Source organism: Macrobrachium rosenbergii, chromosome 45 (genome assembly GCF_040412425.1).
Source record: "Macrobrachium rosenbergii isolate ZJJX-2024 chromosome 45, ASM4041242v1, whole genome shotgun sequence".
Classification (NCBI taxonomy): Eukaryota; Metazoa; Arthropoda; class Malacostraca; order Decapoda; family Palaemonidae; genus Macrobrachium; species Macrobrachium rosenbergii.
The window spans coordinates 23,757,759-23,770,206 of NC_089785.1; positions in this window are offsets into that span (position 1 = coordinate 23,757,759).

Genomic DNA, 12,448 nt, shown 5'->3' on the forward strand with positions numbered 1-12,448 from the left:
CTTGCAGTCGAAGGCTCCCTAGGGGGGGGGGGGCGAGGGGGAAGGGGAAAGGAACGCCCACTAAAAATAGAAAATAAAAAATTAAAGAAAAAAGGTAAAAACGAAAAGCTGAAAAAGAAATAAAAAATAAAGATGTCGGGTACAAACGAGATTAGAGAGTTTTTAATGCTAAGAATTTCAAGAGCCGAAATATGTTTTCGATTTTGAAAACCGAAAGTTGAAGGGTTAAAATACATTTAATTTCTCGATTTTGAAAAAAAAAAAATGACGAACAGCAACAGTACATTTAATTTGTCCATTTTGAAAATTAAATCTTAAAAAATTAAAACAAGTTACATTATTCAATTTTGAACATTGAATGTTGAGGGGCCAAAATGAATTTAATTTCTATATTTTTGGAATAAATTTTCCAGGGTTGAAATACAAACCAATTTATTAATTCTTATGAAGTGGATTTCAGAGACTAGATTATGTAATTCCAAGGACTAAAATATATTTAATTCCAGGGACTAAAATACATGTAATTCTAGGGACTAAAATACATGTAATTCCAGGGACAAAAATATATGTAATTTTTCTCTTTATATAAAAAGCGATTAATTCTCAAATAAGAAAATAAGTTAGATAGAAATTCTCAAGGACAAAAATAAGTTAGAGAGAATTTTCAAAGACGCAACTAAGTTACAGGAAAATTTTCTGGACGCAAAAAACTCAAGAGAGAATTTTTTCAAAGACGCAAACAAGTTGCAAGGGAATTTTCAAAGACAACAATAATTTAGAGAGAAATTCTCAAGGTCAAAAATAAGTTCGAGAGAATTTTCAGATTAACAGAAATTTTCAAGGACAAAAATAAGAAGTTCGAGAGAATTTTCAAGAATCTGAAGAGTCTTCGTTTCTCCACGTTGGCAAAAGCACATTTTCAAGGACAAATATATATATATGTGTGTGTATATATATATATATATATATATATATATATATATATATATATATATATATATATATATATATATATATATATATATATATATATATATATCACTCTCTATTCATCAATCTACAATTTTAATGATGTTTTTCAGCGTTGCCCAGAAACCTCCCTTCCAAATCGCGTTCAAATTGCAAACATTTCTGCTATGAAATTTCCCCACCTTACAATATATATATTCCTGTCATTTCTAATGACATTTTGGCGCCTCTCTCTCTCTCTCTCTCTCTCTCTCTCTCTCTCTCTCTCTCTCTCTCTCTCTCTCTCTCTCTCTCTCTCACAAACAACATTCTTGCGGGGTAATCTAATGAGAAGTTACCCAGGTGAAGCCGACAGGGCGATTTTATTTATGCGCTCAACGAATTTGATCGAAATCGTTCCTTTTTTTCTTTTTTTTTTCCGCCGGCGGGAATCGGCGGACGGTGCGCTTTTTGGAATTCTGGAATTGGGAATTACGTGCGGTGCGGTTTTGGCGTGATCGGGTATCGCCCATTACAGTATTCGAGAATTGCGTGCGATGTGTGTAATCGGAAATCGCCAATTACAGTATTCGGGAATTGCGTGCGGTGTGTTTTCCGTACTCGGGAATCGCCGACTGCAGTGTCCGGAAATTGCGTGCGGTGTGTGTAATCGGGAATCGCCGACTGCAGTATTCGGGAATTGCGTGTGATGTGTAATCGGGAATCGCCGATTACAGTATTCGGGAATTAAGGGTATGTGGTTTCGGAATCGCCGACTGGAATGGTTTGGGATGATTCGGGAATCACCAAGCGACTGTTCTAAAATTATCATCTATCTCGAGATTCCGGATTTGTCAGGAATTATGAATTATGTGTTCTGGGATTATTCGGGAATTAAAAATAACTCATTTTCTGATTATTCCGGAATTACAAATCATCGTGATTTCTGATTATTCAGGAATTATCATAGATTATCTCTGTATCATTAATTATCCCAAATGATAATTTCCAAAACCCAGACATTATATATAAGGAATATTAATATATTAATTTATAATACCAATATTCATAAATATTCATATTTAATAAATATTCAAATTCTGATAATCTGACACAAATATTCATATTCTGATAATCTGACACAAATATTCATATTCTGATAATCTGACAAATATTCACAATATGATTATCTGACAAATATTCACAATATGATTATCTGACGTAAACATTCACAATATGTCATAAATATTCACAATCCGACAATCTGACATAAAAATTCACAGTCTGACATTCTGACAAATATTCACAATCTGACAATCTGCCATAAACATTCACAATCTGACATAAGTATTTATAATCTGATAATCTGGCATAAATATTCACAATCTGTCATAAATATTCACTATCTGACAATCTGGCATAAATAATCATATTCTGATGATCTGACATAAGTGTTCACAATCTGACATAAATATTCACAATTTGACAAAAATTCACAATCCGACATAAATATCCACAATCTGATATAAATATTCACAATCTGACAAATATTCACAATCTGACATTCTGACATAAATATTCACCATCTGACATTCTGCCATAAAAAACAAAGTCTGACAGAAGTTGATGATCAATTTCAGCCGGGTTTTGGCATATGTCATAATGCCACTCGCCCCCCCCCCTCCACCCCGCTCTGCCCCCCTAATAAAAAATAAACAAAAAAAAAACTTTCTAAACACAATTAGGAGGATAGTAAATATGCAAAATAAGTCGTAAGATTTGCATAATGTTCTCTGTCTCCAAATTTAGAAGTTTTTTTTTTTATTTTTTTGGCTAAGTTTTCTTTTTAGAAGAGTTTAGTGGTTCCGGTATGATGGATCTCTCTCTCTCTCTCTCTCTCTCTCTCTCTCTCTCTCTCTCTCTCTCTTTACAACACACACACGCACATATATATATATATGTATTAGAAATAAGCAACACACAATCACGTGTGGAACAGATATACATTTCTGACTCGCATCAGGATCGAACCCAGGCCTTTTTTTTTATGACTCGTGTGGCTCGGTTGGCAGCGGTCTTGTCTTTCAATTGAAAGACCTGGGTTCGATCCTGATGTGAGTCAGATATGTATATGTATATATATATATTCCCATATATTTATATTTTTCTTCTATTGGGGGGGAGAGAGGAATTATGGGTACAAGGGATACATATTGATGGAATCGTGTGATTTTGTAATTAATATTTTTTGTATTTATTTATCTAATTATTTTCATTTTTATTTTTGGGACGTCTTCCCTTCCTCCTATGTATTCTAATCTTTGTCTTCAATTCCTCATTTGTCTTCTATTCTTTGTTTTTCTTATACTTCTTTGTCTTCTTTCCTACTAGAATCATCTTCACTGTTCTTTCACGAGAGAGAGAGAGAGAGAGAGAGAGAGAGAGAGAGAGAGAGAGAGAGAGAGAGAGAGAGAGAGAGAATCTATTTTTTTGTGTGAAGTTGTACAAAGCCTTCTGGTTGATTTGGGGAAAGAGGAGAGAGAGAGAGAGAGAGAGAGAGAGAGAGAGAGAGAGAGAGAGAGAGAGAGAGAGAGAGAGAGAGAGAGAGATTGTTCTCCAACCGACGGGAGAGAGATAAGTACGATATCTCTCGTTTCAATATTGCTACTAGGCAAGATTTATTTTCTTCCGAGAACCGGGTTTACAAAATTGCATAAAACCAGCTGACTCGTCCGAGAGAGAGAGAGAGAGAGAGAGAGAGAGAGAGAGAGAGAAGCTTCGTCCTTTCACTCACAAGATGGATAAGGATGGAAGGGCCTCTTCAATTTGCCAGAACTGGAGAGTGATGGATTTTTATAATGTATAGGATAGGAAGCGATTGTTTTTATTTACTTACTTTTTTGGGGGCCTTAAGGGTGGGTTGGGGGTGGGGAAGGGTGGGGGAAGGGAGGGGGAAGGGGGCTGTAGGGGAGATTGAGGGGGTGGCTAGTAATCCTTTTTAGGAAGCAAAATTGAGATACTGAATCGTTTCTCTCATGGAATCAAGGTGACAAACTCAGCTTCTTGAAGACCCTTAGTCAATAAATCGTTTTTATCAAGACCAGTTGAGAAAAGAATGTGTTTTTATCAATACAGAATATGATAATTAATCTCTAAGGAATAACGAGCTTATAATATTGAAGAATAAGTAGTATATATTCTTAAATAGTAAGTTAAATATCTCCTTCAGGTTGAACAATTTGCCCAAAATTCTCTGGAGACAGTGAGTCAAAAAGTTTGGACATTATTATCATTATTATTATTAAGAAGAAGAAGAAGAAGAAGAAGAAGAAGAAGAAGAAGAAGAAGAAGAAGAAGAAGAAGAAGAAGAAGAAGAAGAAGAAGAAGAAAATTCATAAGGAACAAGCCCACGCACGGGGCCACTGACTTGAAATTCAAGCTTCCAGAGAATATTATGGAGTTCACTCGAAAGAAGTAACAGAAAAAAATATAAAATACAGAATGAAGAGATCAGTAATTAGAAAGAGGAAAGAAAAGTTGAATTAATATATTAATAAATAAACAGGTTTAATTATAAATAAATGATTAAGATGCATGACAAAAATACACTGAATTTATCTTACACAGAATTCAACAGATTAATATATAATAATTAACAACAAGTACTTTTCAATTATAGCAGCTGCCTGCCACCTTCTCCAGGAGTCTAAGCTGAGGAGGAGGAGGAGGAGGAGGAGGGAGGCGTCCGCCAAAGGACAATCCATCTTCCGGGGGAAAACGACCTCCTGCAGGAGGAGGTCTCGAGCAATTTGAAGGCGTAAATCTCTCGCCAAAGAGAATAAATTTCCAAGGGACAAGAAGAAGAAGCAGCCGCCATATTGAGACGAGATGTAACTTCTTCTTCTTCTTCTTCTGAATTTAATCCTTCCAGGAATCGGGGGCAACAAGGGTAAGAGATTTCGTGAGATTTTGTGAACTTTTTGTGGGATTTTGTGAGATTTTTGTGGGATTTTGTGAGATTTTTCTGGGATTATGTGAGATTTTTATGGGACTTTTGTGGGATTTTATGAGATTTTTGTGGGGTTTTGTGAAGTTTGGTGAAATATAGTGAAATTTTGTGAAAATTTCATGACCATTTTGTAAAATCTGTGGAATTTTGGGAAGTTTACTGAGATTTTGTGGACCTTTGTGAAAAGTTTGTGGAATTTTATGAAAATTTTGTGAAAGATTTTAAAAATTATGTGACATTAAGTGAAATTTTGATGAGACTTTTGTGCAGTTTTGTGAATATTTGAGGATTTTAGACAATTTTGTGAACATTTGTGAAATTTTGAGAAATTTTGTGAAAATATTGTGGAATTTTGTTAATTTATAAAAATTTTGATACTTTTTTTGTGAAATTTAGTAAAATTATATGAAATTTTACAAACATTTTTTGAAATTTTGTGAAAATTTGAAAACATTTATATAAACTGTGAAATTTTGTGGTATTCTGTGAATATTTAGTGAAATTTTGTGGAGTTCTGTAAAATTTTGTGAAAGATCGAGAAATTTTGTAAAAAACTGTGAAACTTTGTGTAAGTTTTGTAAAAATTTTGTAAAAATTCAGTAAACAATTGTGAAATCTTGTGCACATGTATACTTTTGTTAAAATTTGTGAAAATTTGGTGAAATTTTGTGATAAATGTAAACATTTATTAAACATTGTAAAAATGTATAAACTTTTGTGAAAATTTGTGAAAATTTTGTGATGGCATTTATCCACAACAGCCAGGCTAACAAAATGATCTTAGAGGGTCAAAGGTTGACGTCAAAGTCATTAGCCCCCAAAAAGGGTCAAAGTTCAAGGCCATTCTCGAATAAGGCTCACTCGAAGTATGAGCTGCGGCCCATGATACTTTAACAATGGCGGCCTGTATCGTCACCAGACGCACGATTATGGCTAACTTTAACCTTGAACAAAATAAAAACTACTGAGGCTAGAGGGCTGCAATCTAGTATGTTTGATGATTGGAGAGTGGATGATCAACACACCAATTTGCAGCCCTCTAGCCTCAAAGTGCGGACAGAAAAAAGTGCGGACAGAATAAAGTGCAGGCGGTCAGACAAAGCCGAGTGGTTTTCTTTTCAGAAAACTAAAAAGAGAGAAAAATTAACACGAGACCGACGAAGTAAAAAAAAAAAAAAAGGGAGTTCCTAAGGTCCCAAGGTCACAGGACCACACTCCCCGCATGCACGCATACCTGCAAAGGTCAAGAGAGGTTTTGGTGTACCTTCATGAGAGTCATTAATCTCACGCGGGCAGGAAAAGGCTGCTCGCCCAACCAAGACTCATGAATTCTGCCAAAAATATTAAAATTTTTTTTAGGTTTTTCCTTTAAAATTTAGTTTTTTAATTTTTTAGATTTTTAGTTTTTTCTTTGAATTTAGGTTTTGCATTGAATTCTGATATATGTTCTTAACTATTCTTTATTTTTATTTGTTAGATCTGATATTCTTTAAAAGTGAAGAATATTTTTTTGAGAGGAATTTTTCCAAAAAAATTATTTTTTTATTTTTCTTTAAATTTTAGATTTTACTTCAAACATGGATTTAAGTTCTTAGCAACTATTCTTTAAGCTATTCTTACAGAGTGAAAGATATCTCTAATATTGAAGAATAGTTTTTTGGGTGAGGAATTCTTAAAAAAAATGTTTTTTTAAATTTCAAATTTTTATTCCTTATTGTGAATCTTGATACATTCTTACTTTTCCTTCTTTAACCTATTCTTACGTCATCGCTTTTGTATAATGGTGGGGTTATAGGACGAAGACAGAGAGAGAGAGAGAGAGAGAGAGAGAGAGAGAGAGAGAGAGAGAGAGAGAGAGAGAGAGAGAGGCCGGATTAATTCTCTTCTTTTTCGCCCAATTTGAAATTCAAAACAGTTGTGGGGGGGGGGGAGGATAAGATAAATCCTCTCATGCACGCTCGCTCACACAAGCATGCGCACGCACATACGCGCAAGCACGCTCCCAAAACGAAAGAGAGGAAGTCTATAAAAACGAATTAATAATAAGCTGAAAAACTGAATAAATAGAGGGATTGACGGAAGGAGGAATATAGACGGGAAGAAGAAATAGACAGATAACAGGAACGCAAAAAAAAAAAAAAACGCAATAAAAAAATAATTTTTTTTGAAAACGCCATAATTACCTATCGGGGAGGCAACAGGTGTCGTGACGTCACGGGGTGGGAGGCGTGACGTCATCGGTCGATCTCGCTCGAAAATGATGATTATGATGATGATTATAATGATGATTATAATGGTAATAAATAATGAAGATTATGATTATTATTATAATAAAATTACAGTTGATGATTATTATGATTATATTTATTACAATGATGATAATGACGATTATGATGAATATTATGATGATGATTATAATAATTATAATGAAGATTATGATGATGATTATATTGATTATAATGAAGATTATGATGATGATTATAACTGACTACAATGAAGACTATGATGATTACAACTGATTATGATTATAACTGATTATAATGATTATGATGATTTGTCGAATACTTTATAGATGATTAACAGGCGATTTGAGATCGAAAGATTAATTCATGATTATCACAATAATCATGACGATAATTACGACGATAATAATGTCGATAATAATTATGATGATAATCGTGATAATTATCATAATAATGATGATAACTATGAGGATAACAATTATAATGATAATCATGATGATATGATGAATTAAATCGACGAGGAACCGATGATGGAAATAATTGGTCGTGCGAAATCATCATGATAATTTTGATAAGTATAATGATAATTATCATTATAATTATATGATGAACTAAATAAATTTTTTGATAAACAGAATGACGAACAAGTCGATAACGGATGGAATAACAAACACAAGGAATAATCACGGAATAATTACGATAATTTGCGAGAAGGGAGACAATGAGAGATAATTTGATGAAAATAGAAATATAAACAGAAGAATGAATGGAAAATTAGGTCATAATCAACGATAAACGTATAAGCAATAACAGAGAGAGAAGAGAGAGAGAGAGAGAGAGAGAGAGAGAGAGAGAGAGAGAGAGAGAGAGAGAGAGCTTCAAGCAGGAACCTACGATTATCTCGTGGAAGAGAGGACTGGGGTTCCCCTCCCCTAACCACCCGCCCCCTTCTAGAAGCAGAACAAGGTCCTCTAATGTCTCTCTCTCTCTCTCTCTCTCTCTCTCTCTCTCTCTCTCTCTCTCTCTCTCTCTCTCTCTCTCATTTTAATCAAATATTACATCATGGGGTCAAAACATATGTGAGACCAATTGCGAAGTACTTTCTCTCTCTCTCTCTCTCTCTCTCTCTCTCTCTCTCTCTCTCTCTCTCTCTCATAATCGCACCCATTATTCCCCTCTCTCTCTTCCTCCTTACATTCCACAATGCCTTATGGCTTATTGTTTCACTTTCTCTCTCTCTCTCTATACACTACGGTCATAGGTCGCTTTAACGATGCGGAAAGTCTGAAACGGAACTACTTAAGAGACGTAGAAACGGAAGAAGAAGAAGAAGAAGAAGAAGAAGAAGAAGAAGAAGAAGAAGAAAGAAAGAAAGAAACAGACCAAAAAACGAGAAGAATAAGAAAAACAAGATAATCGCTTATCTCTCTCCCCGATCGTCAAAAAGGGTGGTTACCACGACAGGCGCTTCTTCATTACCTGTTTTGCCTCCGAGAGAGAGAGAGAGAGAGAGAGAGAGAGAGAGAGAGAGAGAGAGAGAGAGAGAGAGAGAATCTGGCAGGTTTTGCCAACATGACATTCTTCGTTCTGCCGTTTTTCTCGTTATTATATATTTTTTTTCCTTAATTCCAGCGTTCTTTTCCACGAAGGGACCTTACGGCGTTCCGCTCGTCTAGGTGAGGTGTACAGGTGTGTACGTAGGTGTACGTGTATGCGTGCGCGAGCGCGCATACATGCATGCGTACGTACATATACATCCTTTTAATGAATTCAAATAAAATTGATTTTTTCGTTGATATATATATATATATATATATATATATATATATATATATATATATATATATATATATATATATATATATATATATACATAATCACAATTCCATTAACCCTCCCCATTCCCATTCCCATTCCATACCATAACCACCACATAGAGAGTTTAAAAAAAAAAAAAAATCTGGGACTTGTAAGAGGGCGAGCATCGTAATTTCGGGGAAGGGAGGTGGGAGGTAAGTTTGTGAAATAAGATAAAAATCGCGAAGGAGAACTTGGGCGCAAGCACACGCGCGCACACGATATTTCAAGCAGGTGGTCCGACAGAGAGAGAGAGAGAGAGAGAGAGAGAGAGAGAGAGAGAGAGAGAGAGAGAGACTCTCTCTCTCTAACCCAATGAACAGACTCATTCACTAACGCCGTAATTATTCCAGGAATAAAACAATACGTAATGGATATTTTAACTTTCCCCGGGCTAACCTTGCAACGCAAAACTGGAAGCCCGAAAATTAGGTTTAAAATTCATTTTTATCTTTCTTCTTCTTCTTCTTCTTCTTCTTCTTCTTCTTCTTCTTCTTCTTCTTCTTCTTCTTCTTCTTCTTCTCAGAGTTTGCAAAGCAAAATCGCTTGCGGTAATCTTTTTTAAAATGTAAAAAAGGCGATTTTCTCTAAAAAAATTATTTTATTTTGACTGGAAAAAGGGACATTGTTTATTTTTCTTAATCATCTCTTAAGGACTTTTTAAAAATTATTTTATATATATATATATATATATATATATATATATATATATATATATATATATATATAATATATATATACATATACTCTCATAAGAGTACTTAGCAACCTCACCTCGCCAGGAATATACCCGAGATCGATCTCTCGAGGGGGGGAAACAAGTTGAGTCTAATTTCTGATAACCCCATAATAAAGCCTCTACTGGTGTTAATATCACCAACCTGATGGCTGGTCGACTGTGGTGGGTCCAAGACGGAATAGAAAAATAATTAATTAAGTCATTTGTAGTTTTACCTTACCTCTTAATTCCTTTCATTAAGGTAATTACCTAATTACAGGCATGAAAGGTGGTAATGGGCGCCATTGTTCCCGAGTCGAGTGGTAATTAGGCGGAATAAAAGGCTTTTCATAACTAGCTTTTGTTTTTCGCTTAGGGTCCTTGATAAACTGGTTGAAATACACAAACCACATTTTGTTGTTTTGGGGGAAAAATATATTAACCGGTTTGTGTGTAGATGTATATTAATAATATATATACTTTACAATTCCCAGCAAATCTTTTGGGATGAGGTCGCAAGCCCCATACCCGTCTCTTACCTGGTGGTAACCAATCCCATTCGGTTAGGTATCGTGGACACAAGCCGTTGCTTTGCTCAAACGAAGTGTTGTGTTATTTAACTGAACAGTCTTATAGCTTTTGGAGACATTTCCTGATCACCTTTTTTCTGTAACCTCTCTCTCTCGCTCTCTCTCTCTCTCTCTCTCTCTCTCTCTCTCTCTCTCTCTCTCTCTCTCTCTCTCTCTCTCTCTCTCTCTCTCTCTCTCCAGGCCTTTCAGCTGAAGATTTAAAGCAAGATGTGAATTATTAAAAAAATTCACTCATCTCAGGCACTGTGAAAAAGAACAATCTACATTCATCTGGTGCTGAAACTTCAAGGAGGCACAAACTGTCTTGGGTACGTATATCCAAGAAGGCATGGGTTTCATATCAATTACACATGGCAGTGTACTCTACCCTTCCTTGATTTTCTGACACGTAGCTAAAGTCAGATATCTGAGACACTGCTGTGTCATGCAACATTTCAATATGTGGCTGATTTGAACTGTAAGTTTCACCAATTTCTGGACAAATTACCACTGTTGTGGAAATCTAGACCAGTCCAGACCAGTCTTCTGAGATTTCCAGATCCCACGACTTCTTTGAAAGCAACAGTTGTATATCTGGGCTACACTTATCATTCCTGTACTCCAGTGCATGAAGACATTACTGTCAAGCTGAAGGTTACCAAGAATGACGTCACAGATTGCCAAATTTGTCGAAATAAACCTTGAAAATCATGAACATTTACTGAATCTAAACACTCTAGTCATGGTACCCTGCTGTGAAGGTAGTATGGCAGGTGGGTTACAACAACAGTGCGCCTTGCGTGGCGCGCTGTAGGAGGAAGTAAAGGTTCTTTGCAGTGTCCTGTCAATATTATTATTATTATTATTATTATTATTATTATTATTATTATTATTATTCAGAATATAAACCCCTAATCGAAAGGAACAAGCCCATCAAAGGGGCCACTGACTTGAAATTCAGCCTTCCAAAGAATATTATGGTGTTCATTTGAAAGGAGTTACAGAAGATGATAATAATAATAATAATAATAATAATAATAATAATAATAATAATAATAATAATAATAATAATAATAATAATGAGAGACAACATATACAAAGAAGTGCAAGATTAACTTAATCCCTGGAAATGAGACTATTACAAGAATAGAATCACCCCCACTACCTGGTCACTTCAAGGTATCAACGTGATTGATCACATTACCCTGCCAGGTTCAGTCATTATGGATGGTCGATAACCCTAATGACATCTCCCTACTAATAGGGTCTAATATGGACTCAATTCTCAGTTAAGGTGTTTCTCAATATTGATCAAGTTAGAACACTGTAAGAGAGAGAGAGAGAGAGAGAGTTAATACTTGAAAGAACAGTGCTGCCTCTCTCTCTCTCTCTCTCTCTCTCTCTCTCTCTCTCTCTCTCTCTCTCTCTCTCTCTCTCTTTTTTTACAATGTAAGTTATGAAAAATGGGTATATAAATATGACGAGAAATATTCTCTCTCTCTCTATTCCATCGTCATCACTCTTTCTCTCTATTCCATCGTCATCACTCTTTCTCTCCCCTCTTCCTGACTTTCTAATTTACTGCTCTCTCTATCTCTCTTCACCAAACTTTCCCTGACATCTCTTCCCCTTTCTTTGATTGTTGCTCTCTCTCTCTCTCTCTCTCTCTCTCTCTCTCTCTCTCTCTCTCTCTCTCTCTCTCTCCCAGACATTAACCAGGAACCATTGCTGTTATCCAGCGCGCCTTTGCAAATATGTTTGCGCATTTAACTAAGTACAACACTTTATTTTGCATAAAAAACACACAAAATTAAGTTCATTACAATTTTGCATAAAAAACACACACAAATAAACACACACAAAAACTCGTTTGAGCCAAAAATTACAACAAGGAATAAAGGTTTTAAATACTTATTTGTATATTCATGAGGTTCGAGGGGTGGGTTACCTGAAAAACGGAATAATATCATAAGATTATTTGAGAAAATTATTCAGATATAATCATGAAATTATTTGAGGATAATATTTAGGCAAAATCGTGAAGTTATTTGATGGAAGTAATTATATATATTCATGAAATTATTTGATGGAAATAACTACATAC